Here is a 12,034-nt window from a genome sequence, read left to right on the forward strand (position 1 = left end):
GTAGAAAGAGTATGCTCTGAAATAATGATAAAGAGCACAGCGTGGTAAATACATAAACCAGTACTTGGTCATTTATCATCAGTGTCAAGCAATACGCACTGTACATAATTATGTTGCTAGACTTTCATGCAGCTGGTTTGTTTACATCAGCATCACCGTAAACACATGACTGATACATCACATTGTGATGTCACTACAACAATGACATTACTGTATGATGGGAATTTTTCAGCTCCATTATAATCTTTATGGGACTCCCATTGTATATGTGCTTATGATTATTCAGTTCATGACTGGTAACAGCCACACCTTTAATCACTTACTGTAACACTGCAAGCAAGAGGCACCAGTTCCCCCAATGTTGTCCCCCCACTCAGTGAAGCAGTACCAGTCCAGGGGCTGATGTATCAGTACAGACAGTGGCATTGTAGCACTGCTAAGGAAGTTCTGAACAAAAGGCCCCTGCTGTTTCTGGGACCCAGGGTCCTGGGTGGCGAGCAGGGGAAGGGATGGAAATGGAAAAGCACTGGAGATTTGGGGGGAAGAATATCTTTGAAGCTCCTTTCTTCTCCTGGATAAGGTCTCTGCAGAGTCACCTGGGGAAAGTAGCCCTTGACCAAACACCCTGGACAAAGAGGCCTCTTCATGGAGGCAGCACCTGTACTAGGAGTTGCAGATCTGTGTAAAAGTCTGACTGAACCAGAGTCCCAACCCTCATGCAAAGCTTCCCAAGGGACTGCAGTGCAATGGATGAGCACCAAATCTGTTCTGGGGAAGTAAAGCTTTTGCTTTATATGTATCGTGTGTGTGTGTGTGTGTGTGTGTGTATGATCTATCTATCTATCTATCTATCTATCTATCTATCTATCTATACTGCCTATGGTGAAGCCTAAAATAACACACAACGATCGGGAGCCAGGAGCTGGACTCCTTATTCTTTTTGGTTACCTAAACCTAGACATAGTGGTGGCCATAAACTAAAACACTATCAATGGGGAAAGATAAGCAGATTGACTTCAAAGATGATGAGGAAGTGGTGTTTCCAGCACTGGTGTAACAGATTAGTTCCATAGTTTGGGGTTCCTTGGAAGCAGACGCAGACAGAATTTAAAGTGCAGGATGGCTATGAGAGGGAGGGGAAGGAAGTAACAGAGGGCCCGGGGACAAGTCTCTTCATCCACAGTGCAGACCCAGTGGCAGCCTTCACCAACTTCTCGGGGTACCAGTGAGCTAGAATTGCCCTTCAAAGTTGCCTCAGTTTGGACCAAGACAGTCAGCCGCCTCTATCCTTCCCTGTCAGCCTGCCATTGGACGTAGGCCACTCAGTGAATAGGCAGCAGTGAAGCCTGTCTGTCACAGCATTGCAGCACCAGGCAGTAAGCCCTCCTAAGAGAGGATCTGAGTGTTGTACCAAGGAGCAGAAGAGAGGCATCTGCCACATCCAAGAGGTTAACTTGAGTGCCTGGGGAATGGAGATGTTCACTGAGGTACATAGTCCAGGACAGATAGGCTGGGGGAAGAAGGTTCCCTGTTCACTTTGGGACACAATGATAACTTGGGACTTCATCAACAGTGAAGATCAGGCCCCCTTCTTCCAAGGGCACAGGAAGCTACTTGTGCTCATCATTTTTTTTCCCTGTATTTTATGATGCTTTGGTAATGTGGGGCCTTGCCATCTCTGGAGAGACTGCCCCTCCCAGGGCTAGCTAATTCCTGTAGATGGCAGTCATTTACCCAGAGTGCATCTCAAATGCAAGCCACCTTCTCTAGATCTCTCATGTGCTCAGCCACTGTTCCTCTGCCCTAATCCTCCCAGGGAACCACCACTGGGGACAGCTCCTACAGCCCAGAGCTCAGTGAAATTCAGATTAGCCCATCTTACACTGTTCCCTACCTCACCTTTCCTTCCCACAGCATCCACAATAAAGACTCTCACCTACATTCTTCTTGACTCTTTTTGCCTTCTGATCAACCCTGTTTCTCCCCCGTATGATCCTGCATGTAGGCCATGTCTCTGGTTGGTAGAGATCTGAGTGTAAACTTTGACCTTCATGACAGTCATTTCTGACTCTGTGTGTCTTAGCATCCCTGATTAAAACACACCTTGGGTACATTTAAAAGCCTTGGGAGTAATTACTCAAGTGATCTTGGCTTTCCATGCTGGTATGTAGGCAACTCTTTCCCCACCAGAGCGCCCTCAGCAGTCAGGAGTGGGAGGACACTGCTAAGTGGATAAGGGGAGGGGTACAAGGCAACTGCCATTTTAACTGAGGACTGTTCTGTTTAATCCTCATTGAAGTTTTATTTTATGGGTAAGAAGAATGGCAGTTCACAGAAGTGAAGTGCCTGGCAAGTGATGGTTACTTCATCTGTTGGTTGTTTAAGTAGCTTAGGTTTGATTTCAGGTCTGCTTGATTTTGGTGTTTGTTCTATTCTGTCAGCCCCTGATCTGAGGTCTCCAGAGAACAATGACAAGTTGATGCATGAAGTGGTTGCCCAAGGCAATGAGTGAAAATGAAACTAGAGTCATGCTCCAGCATATCCTAGGTGTGTAACCCAGAGCATTAGTCTTGAGGGGCTATAGTAGGGAGCCTTGTTTTACTACAGTGAACACTAAAGGCAGGTAACTTTATGAAGAAAAAAGGTTTATTTAGCTTACAGTTTTGGTAGTTCAAGGCCCAAGGTCAGTGGTCCCATTTATTTGGCCCCGGAAAGGCAGCAGATGGCAGCACGTCATGACAAGAATGCTCATGGCGGGAAGAGCTTATATCTCCAAGCAGGAAGTCAGAGAGAGACCAAGATCACACACACTCTGCCACAGGCACATCCCCAGTGACCTAAGGGCCTTCTACCACCTTCCAACAGTGCCACCCTGCAAACCAACATTTTGACCACAGTGGGCCCTTCAGGGACACATCTGAATCATATCCAAACCTTAGCAGGGATGTTGAGTAGAAAAAGGAATTAATGGGTCCAATAAGCTTGAAGAGTACAAGTTAAGTCTCACAGAGCCTATGATATTCTTATATGCATTACAGAGCTCTCAAAATTCATCTGACCAGAGAAATGTGTGTTGGTGGGGGGGAGAGGGCAATGTCCATGTGTGTGTGTTGGATGTGTATGTTGTACATGGGTGTCTTTTCCTTTCTCTGCATCAGCCTCCTTCATCTGCATTGGAAAGCAATAACTTCCCCAGTCACCTGAGGCAGCCACAGAGTCCAAGGTCAGATATGACAGTCTTTCCACAAAGAGAGGCCAAGTCTCTCTCATTCTCAATTCCAGACCCTGGGGGAGGATCCTGGCTGCCTTAACATGTATAATCACCTGAATCCTGCACAGTGTGAGGCCCTTTGTGAGCTAGACAGATGGCACTCCTAGAGGCGTCTCCTCTCATTTTAGTGAGTCTAGCTAGTTTCATTTTCAAATGCTTCTAGTCTCATTTAAAAATGCTATTTATACATGTGAAGCAGAGAAGATACAGATTGCTAGAAAGCATAGCCCAGACAGGGTGCTGAGGCCTTGAAAGGGAAGAGGCTCCTGTGCTGAAAGTTGACTGGGATTTGAACTACACGCCTATGGAAGAGCAGCTGTTCTATCAACAGGAGACAGCAGGGGGCCACAGGACAGAGCCTAGGACCCTCCACCAGCAACCATGTGGAGCCCAGCAAAAAGCACAGAGATCTCACCAGCAGGATATGCTAAATTAGATCCATGCCTCCACTTCATTCACACCTCTGCTTCATTTCACATGGCAACCATCTCCCCAAGATAGTGTAGGATTTTAAAGGGGCTACATGTGAGATACAGAGGAAATTTTGGGAACTAAGTGGCTTAATCTTAGTTTGCAATTCCCTGCCCTCCAAGGACTTCCCTTTTTGCTGCCTTTAGCATTCAACAGGCCTTGAAGCATTTTCTTCTCTTTACTCCCTATATCATCAAAAGTGCCCTGGCTCACAGGGCTTTAGGTGGTCTGCACGGGCAGGAGAGATGAAATTGTGGGGAAGCATATTCTCAGTACTGAAATGCAGCAGGGGTTGAGAATCATTGAACACATTATCATTCCTCTCCTAACCCAACACTTATACTTCCTACTTGATTTTTATTTTTCTACCATGGTACGCCAGTGACTGAGAACACAGCTGTTTGTGTGATCCCAAGAGTGGCCCATTGCAGGGACTGAACTCATTTTATGCTAGAGCCCGTGTACCTCCCCAAGAAGCAGAGAGCCTGTGGGCCATGCTGCACTACCTAGCCCCCCCACACACACACATCTGTGCAAATCTCAGGAAGAGAGCTTTGCAAAATCAGAGAGCTTCCTAACATTCCCAGGTTAGGGAAGGGTCTCCTCAAAAGGGTGGAAATGATGATGAATACTGTCCGCTCTTCAATGACCTCCTCTTTCCAATGTTGCTTCTCAGAGGGGTCCTGGGCACTATGAACTGTGAAGGCCACATTGGCTGTGGGCTTTTAATGCAAAAGCAGTTTGAGAAATGTAGAGGAAGACATGGATTCGTGTTCTAAGCATCAAATCTGATTTTTAAATTTTTTGAAAGCATATATTAGTTTTTCATCTCTGTGACCAAAATACCTGATGAGAACAACTTAGAGGAGAAAAAGGTTATTTGGACTCAGTTTCAGAGGTTCAGTGCATGGTCAGCCAACTCCATTGATCTGGGCCTGAAGAACATCATGGTCAAATGGTGTGGCAGAGGAAAGCTGCTCAGTTCATGGCATACAGGAAGCAGAGAGAAAGATGAGCCAGGGGGACAAGAGGCCCAAGGGCATGTCTCCAGCTACCCACCTTCTCCAGCTGTGTCCCACCTGCCTGCAATTACCACTCAATACCATGGTCCTTTCAAATTACTAATCCATCAAATGGATTAATCCACTGATTAGGATATAGGTTTCATAATCTAATAATTTCACCTCCCAAACTAGCACAGGAACTTTTGGGGGACACCTCATATCCAAACCATAACCGTGCAGGAGATAATGGAGCGTTATCGAAGATAAATTTGGACTTGACAGCTACACAGACACTGGGTTTGGATCCCAGCCATGCCTCTTACTGTGACAAACTGACAAGTGACCTAATTTTCTGCACTCAGATTCCTCATCTGTGAAGTCAGAATTATGATATGATTATGAGGGTTTTAATGAGGATTAGAGGAATCCATGTGTGTAAGGCACCTAATTTACTACCTGGCACATAGTAGATAATAAATTTATTGAATGAATGGATTAATCTCTGATAGAGAAACAAGTCAGATGAAGTTTGCTGTGGAAGAGTAGCTCTGACTGCCCAGTGAGCACCCATGGAACCTAGCCATCTGCCTACACAGCTGCCAGTCTCACCCAGTAGAGACCAAAAGTCCCTTTCTCTGCATCTCTGAGGAGGCTCTTGTAGGAAGAGCCCAGAGGGGAAGCTCCCTGCTGACCTTGGAAGACCAGAACTCGCGGTTCCAGAGCTACATTTTAGTAGGCAGGGTTTCCTTCTTGGAAGCATCTCAGGCCCTGTCTGAGCATCTAGAAATTAGGATCACCTCTGACGTGGTACTATGTAGATACAAAGAATGAGATTGGATCTGATGTTTAGGAGATGTGAAGAACTCATTTTTATGGATTTTTAGTATTACAGAAGTAATGTGTGCTCATTATAGAAATTTTAGGGAAAAAATATCACTTGAAGTCTGACAATTCAAAAACAATTGCTGTTGACATTTTGGTAAATATCTGGGCAATCTTCATTCTGTTCATATGTACTTTATTAACAAATGGAGCTCACAACATATGTTTGGTTTCGTGGCCTGTCTCCACCACAGTAATACACTGAGGGATTCTGTGGATGTCACTAAATATTCCTCAACAATATTACTTTCAGGACTACCTGAAAGTTCCTTTGGTGGAAATGTCATAATATTTTTATTTGATATTTGACATTCTGTTGCTGAGCACCCAGGCTGTTGTTTACATTTTTTTTTTTTTACTATTTTAAACAACATCCATACTTATTTGTACTCTTCCATGATTATTTTCTTAACTTCTGGAAATGCATTTGCTGAGTCAAGATGCATATAAAATTTGAAGGTTTCTGACAAGTTTGAGTGAGTTTTTTGCTTACGTATTTCCACCAAGTGGCCTGCGCATTGGTTTCATTAATGAGGTTCTTGGCATAAAAGTTAGCTAGCAGAGATGGAAATAAACAGACTCAGTTACCTTTTTCTATGACCAGGTCCCAGACGGCTCCCCTCTCTGGCTCCAACCTCGAACCACCCGTAGGGCAACAAGGATTACTCAGGGCTAGCAGGAGAGAGCGAGCGAGCACGCCAGGGAGTAGCCTTTTATTGGGGAACAAGAAATTCAGGGGATAATTCTATCCAATGAAGGTTGAGGGGGGGCTGCACTCCAAGGTCAGGGTCAGTGATTGGGCCCCCGGGGTCAGTGGTCAGTCACACCCCTACACGGACGGGTTCTTTCATCAGGAAAGGGCCGGGAAAGTTCCCACACAGCCAGAACGCCTCAGACCCTTAACGGGAGCCGCCCAGTCACGTGTCAGAATGGCTCCCCACACGTATTGTCTGTTTGTTTGTTCTGGGGTTGAACTCACGGCTTGATGCATACCCAATACATGACTCTACCACTGAGCTACAGCCCCAATCCCAGAATGAGATTTTGATAATAGTTTTGTAGAATAGGATTATCTTGTATTGTGTCTTCAATAACATATTAGAGCTTGGTATGTTTATGTTAGTAATATATACTATATAATAAATAGTATATTTTATAAAACATTTAATAGAAGCACATTGTATTTTAGCATTGAACAGTATGACTATAGTTAAAAAATTGGAGAGGAATGAATAAGTATTAAAGAATAGGAAAAAACTACCTATCTTTCCTCTTTCCAATTAGAGCCATTCTTACAATTTTAGCATACAGTTGGCACTCATTATGTGCCAGAGGTTGGTTCCTGGACCCCTAAGGATACCAAATCCTCAGATGCTCAAGTCCCTTACATAAAATGGTGTAGTATTTGCACAGAACCTACACATATATTCCCATGTGTTTTAAAATCACATGTATTTTAAATCACATCTAGTATAACATCCATTATAACATAAATGTGATATAAATCTTCACTGTACTGCATTGTTTAGGGAATAATGACAAGAAAACAGGTTTGAACATGTTCAGTAGAGATGGAGTTTTTTTTTTCTCAAATATTTTTGATCTGTGATTGATTGAATCTGTCAATGCGGAGCCCACAGATATGGCAGGCCAACTGTATAGCCCTCTAGGTACATTTTTTTCTGTGCATATAGACACAGCTGAGACCTTCCTATCACTTTCATTTGGTACTTCGACTGATGTGATTTGTGTGCAGTGCAGTGTGCTAGGCTTATCTGTCTGCTTTTTTATGACAGGCTTCCCTCCTTGTGTCCCAGTGTCATAGAGCACTGGCATGAGCACCAGATGTTTGCTCTTTATCGACCTCTGAAAGGATGTGAGAGTCAGGAAAAGCAAAGGAGAAAGCAATTTTATGGCCCCCTGGGCGGGGAGTGATCACTCTGTAGCCAAGTCTGTCCTGGGCCCTAGAGACAGCCATGCATTTCCAGGGTGTAACTCCTACTGCAGCTCCTCTGAGGGCAGGGCAAAGACAGTTCATGAACACAGCTCTTGCCTTGCAAACTCCACCTGGATGGTAATTCTCTTCCCCTGCACACTCTCACACACCTCTTCCTGGGGCTTCCTGACCTCTAGTGCAGGTTGGGATCCAAAGTGCACCTCCAGGCATGGTCATGCACACTTGTAATCCCAGCAGCTCAGGAGGCTGAGACAGGAGGATCGTGAGTTCAAAGCCAGCCTCAGCAACTCAGTGAGACCCTGTCTCTAAATAAAATACAAAATAGGGGTGGGGATGTGGCTCAGTGGTTGAGTGCCCCTGAGTACCAAACCAAATAAAATCCCCAGTACCAAACCAAACCAAACAAAAAGTTCTTTGGGTTTCCAGAGCTTTGGAAGTTTGGCAGATTCAGTAGAAAATTTTATACATGAAATGAGCTGGGGTCCTACAAACACAAGCGGGAGAATTGAAAAATTCTTTTGAGAAAAGTATTTTGAATTGCCAAGGATTAAATGGTGAACCATTTTGCTTTAATATATTTTTTAAAATATTTACTTTTTAGTTGTAGTTGGACATAATATTTTTGTTTATTTATTTATTTGTGGTGCTGAGGATCGAACCCAGGGCCTCGCATGTGCTAGGAGAGCGCTCTACCGCTGAGCCACAACCCCAGCCCCTTGCTTTAATATTTTTGTATTTTCATCCTAAACCCTTTGAATCATTTCTTCCCACACCACCTCAGTTTTTAATTATATCTAAAGACATTGATTTAATCTTTTGTTCTTCACTGATTGAATATCAGCAGATTCTTAAAGAGGTTTTGTAATGTAGTCAATGTGGCCTCATTTCAAAGTCGGTTCAGCTGAGATCAAGTCTTGGCTCTAGCCCTGGTGAACAGCCATGGAGTGTAGTCTCTAGTGGTTGTCTAATCTAGAGTCTTAATTTTCTCATCTGTGAAGCAGGACTAATGATAACTCCCATTAACTGAGCTATGAATATGAGTTTCTAATATTTGGCACCTAGTGGATGCTTAATCAGTGCTTAATCTTTTCTCTGGCTGTCCCCAAGGACCATCACTGATGGTTATGACCTAAGACTGAGGTCATCATTCCATGTCATTAACTGTAATGACAGAGCTGTGGGTGGAAAAGGTGTAGTAAATTAGCCCACATTACTTAATTATCCTGGGATTGTAACTGAAGTGAAGGTTTTTAGAAAATTTTTTATAGCAGTTCAGTTTTATTTTCTATATTTTTTCTAATAAAAATGGACTGTATCCAAAATTTAGAGTTAGCCCAATTCTGTTTATTTTTTTTTTTTAATCTCTGTGGTGAAAATGTATTGGAAACTGTTTAAATGTGTGTAAAACATTTGTGGATAGAGGTGTTTTGGGTATTGGTATAAAGGGAAAAAGAAGTAAAACTTCATCAGTCTGACATTTAACAGAGCAGGATTCCATGAGTTATCTGTTAAAAATTAAGAATTAATTTCTCTCATTAGCTTCTTGATAAGTTTACAGCCCCAGGAGCTGTAGTTCAACTGCATTTTGTGCATTGGAAAAGACAAAATTACAACTTCCAGTTTTACAAGATGGTAAACTGAGATAACTTTAAAAACTCCCCTGCTAGATAAAGTACAACAAAATTACCTTAATTGCATAGTTCAATTCATAGAAATGGAAGATAAGTCCCAAGTACAGTACTAGGAGGTTCTGAAGATTGGAGTTGATCACATACAATCATCCTTAAGTATCCAAGGAAATTATTTCCAGGACCCCTGGAAATAAAACAGTACTAAAATTAATTTGGATTAAAATCTGCAGATGCCCAAGTCGTTTATATCAAGTGGTATAGTATTTGCATAGAACCTATGCACATCTTCCCATATACCTGGAATCATCTCCAAATTACTTATAATACCAAATATAGTGTAAATGCAAAGTAATTACTTGTTATACTGTATTGTTTAGGGAATGAGGATAAGAAAAAAATATTGCCCTTCTTCAATACAGATGCAGTTTTTCCCTAAATCCCTTTGATCCTTAGCTGGTTGAATCTGCAGGTGCAGAATCCATGGGTAGGGAAGAGATGTGTATTTAGCTTGGGAAACAGCAGTTAAAGTTATTGTCATCCAGTTGGGAAGAGAAGATTAGGTCTGGGTCTGTCCAAGGCTTGTAGATGGCACTAAAGGTCTTATACAGAAGACAGAAACCCTGTGAGGGTTGTACTGTCAGTAGAAAAGTGGATTTATGATCCCTTTTACCTCCAACAAAAAAAGTAGAGATATTAAAAGCAAGAGAGACAGGGAATAATTAGACTGAAGAGCTACTTATTGGTAGTATCAGTGGAAGTCAGAGATAATGGGATAACAACTTTATAATAATAATTCTCTATCCAAAAAAGTTATCATTCAAGAATAAGATAAAAATAAAGATATTCAGGCCCTTTCTCTTTTGTAACACAAACTTAAAGCATATATTTTCATTTTAGAAGTTTTTAAAGTTATCATTTAGTGCAAAATATTTTCTAATGTGACCATGCTACCAAAAGTAATTACAGATTCAATACAATCCCCATCAAAATACCAATAGCATTGTTCACAGAACTAGAAAAAACAGTACTAAAATTAATTTGGAAGAATAAAAGACCCAGAATAGCCAAAACAATTCTAAGCCAAAAAAAAAAAAAAGCAATCCTAGAGGGATCACAATACTTGACTTCAAGTTATATTACAGAGCTACAGTAACAAATTGTCTAGCATAAAAACAGATATTGACCAAGGGTACAGAGACAAACCCATATAGGTACTGTCATCTGATCCTTGACAATGGTGCCAAAAACATACTTTGGCAAAAGATAGCCTTTTTAACAAATGGTGCTGGGACAACTGTTTATCCATCCATATGTAGAAGAATGAAACTAGACCCTTATCTCTCACCCTGAACCAAAACCAACTCAAAATAGATTAAAGACCTAGGAATTCGACCAGAAACTATGCAACTCCTAGGAGAAAACCTAGGGTTAACAACACTCCAGTGTATAGGCACTGGTAATGACTTTCTCAACAGGACCCCTAAAGTTCAGGAAATAACGCCAAGAGTTAATAAATGGGATGGCATCGAATTATAAAGCTTCTTCTGCACATCAAAGAAACAATTAGGAATGTGAAAAGAGAACCTACAGAATGGGAGAAAAATTTTTGCTAGCTACTCTTCTGACAGAGGATTAATATCTAGAATACCTAAAGAACTCAAAAAACCAAATAACCCAATTAATAAATGGTCAAATGAATAAAACAGACACTTCTCAGAAGAAATACAAATGGCCAACAAATATATGAAAAATGTTCAACATCACTAACAATTAGGGAAATGGAAACCAAAACTACACTGAGATTTCATCTCACACCAGTCAGAATGGCAGCCATCAAGAATAGAAACAAAAATAAATTCTGGAGAGGATGTGGAGAAAAAGGAGCAATTTTATACTGTTGGTGAGATTGTGACTTAATGCAACCACTATGGAAATCAGTATGGAGTCTCCTCAAAAGACTGATAAGCATGGGCCGGGCGTGTTGGCACACATCTGTAATCCCTGCCGCTTGGGAGGCTGAGGCAGGCGGATCACAAGTTCAAAGACAGCCTCAGCAAAAGTGAGGCACAGCAGAACACAACAGACACTAGTATGGCAATATGTAAATCAATGGATGTGTAACTGATGTGATTCTGCAATCTGTATATGGGGTAAAAATGGGAGCTCATAACCCACTTGAATCAAAGGGTGAAATATGATATATCAAGAACTATGTAATGTTTTGAATAACCAACAATAAAAAATTTTTTAAAAAAAGTGAGGCACAAAGTAACTCAGTGAAACTCTGTATCTAAACAAAATATATCTAAACAAAATGCAAAATAGGGCTGGGAATATGGCTAGTGGTCCAGTACCCCTGAGTTCCATCCCCAGCACACCCTCCTTCTCCCCCCGCAAAAAAAAAAAAAAAAACTCAGCATGGAACCACCATAGGACCCAGCTATACCACTCCTTGGTATTTACCCGGAAGTTTTAAGTCATCATTCTGTAGTGATTCATGCATACCCGTGTTTACAGCAGTGCAATTCACATAGCCAAACTATGGAACCAGCCTGGGTGTCCATTAGTGGATGAATGGATGAAGAAAATATAGTATATATACAAAATGGAGTTTTATTCAGCTATAAAGAAAAATAAAATTATGTCATTTGCAGGAAAAACAGGTGGAATCGGAGACCATTGTGTTGGGTGAAATAAGCTAGACTGTCAACGGTCGTGTTTTCTCTCAGATGTGGAAGCTAGAGAGGAAAAAGAAAAGAGGGGGAGTCTCATGAAATTCAAAAGGAGAAGGGGAGAGGGTTGACAAATACTGGGGAAG

At 41.8% G+C, this 12,034-nt stretch overlaps 1 protein-coding gene across 7 annotated transcripts in view; it reads left to right on the plus strand.

Annotated features, from left to right (window-relative positions):
• Window positions 1-12,034, plus strand: part of Arhgef4 (Rho guanine nucleotide exchange factor 4) — a 167,811-nt gene that overhangs the window by 100,326 nt on the left and 55,451 nt on the right. The gene's annotated exons all lie outside the window — the stretch shown is intronic.

This window comes from Marmota monax, unplaced genomic scaffold, assembly GCF_021218885.2.
Source record: "Marmota monax isolate L192 unplaced genomic scaffold, Marmota_monax_Labrador192_F-V1.1 WCK01_AAM20220418_F8-fsc00034, whole genome shotgun sequence".
In the NCBI taxonomy this organism is placed as follows: domain Eukaryota; kingdom Metazoa; phylum Chordata; class Mammalia; order Rodentia; family Sciuridae; genus Marmota; species Marmota monax.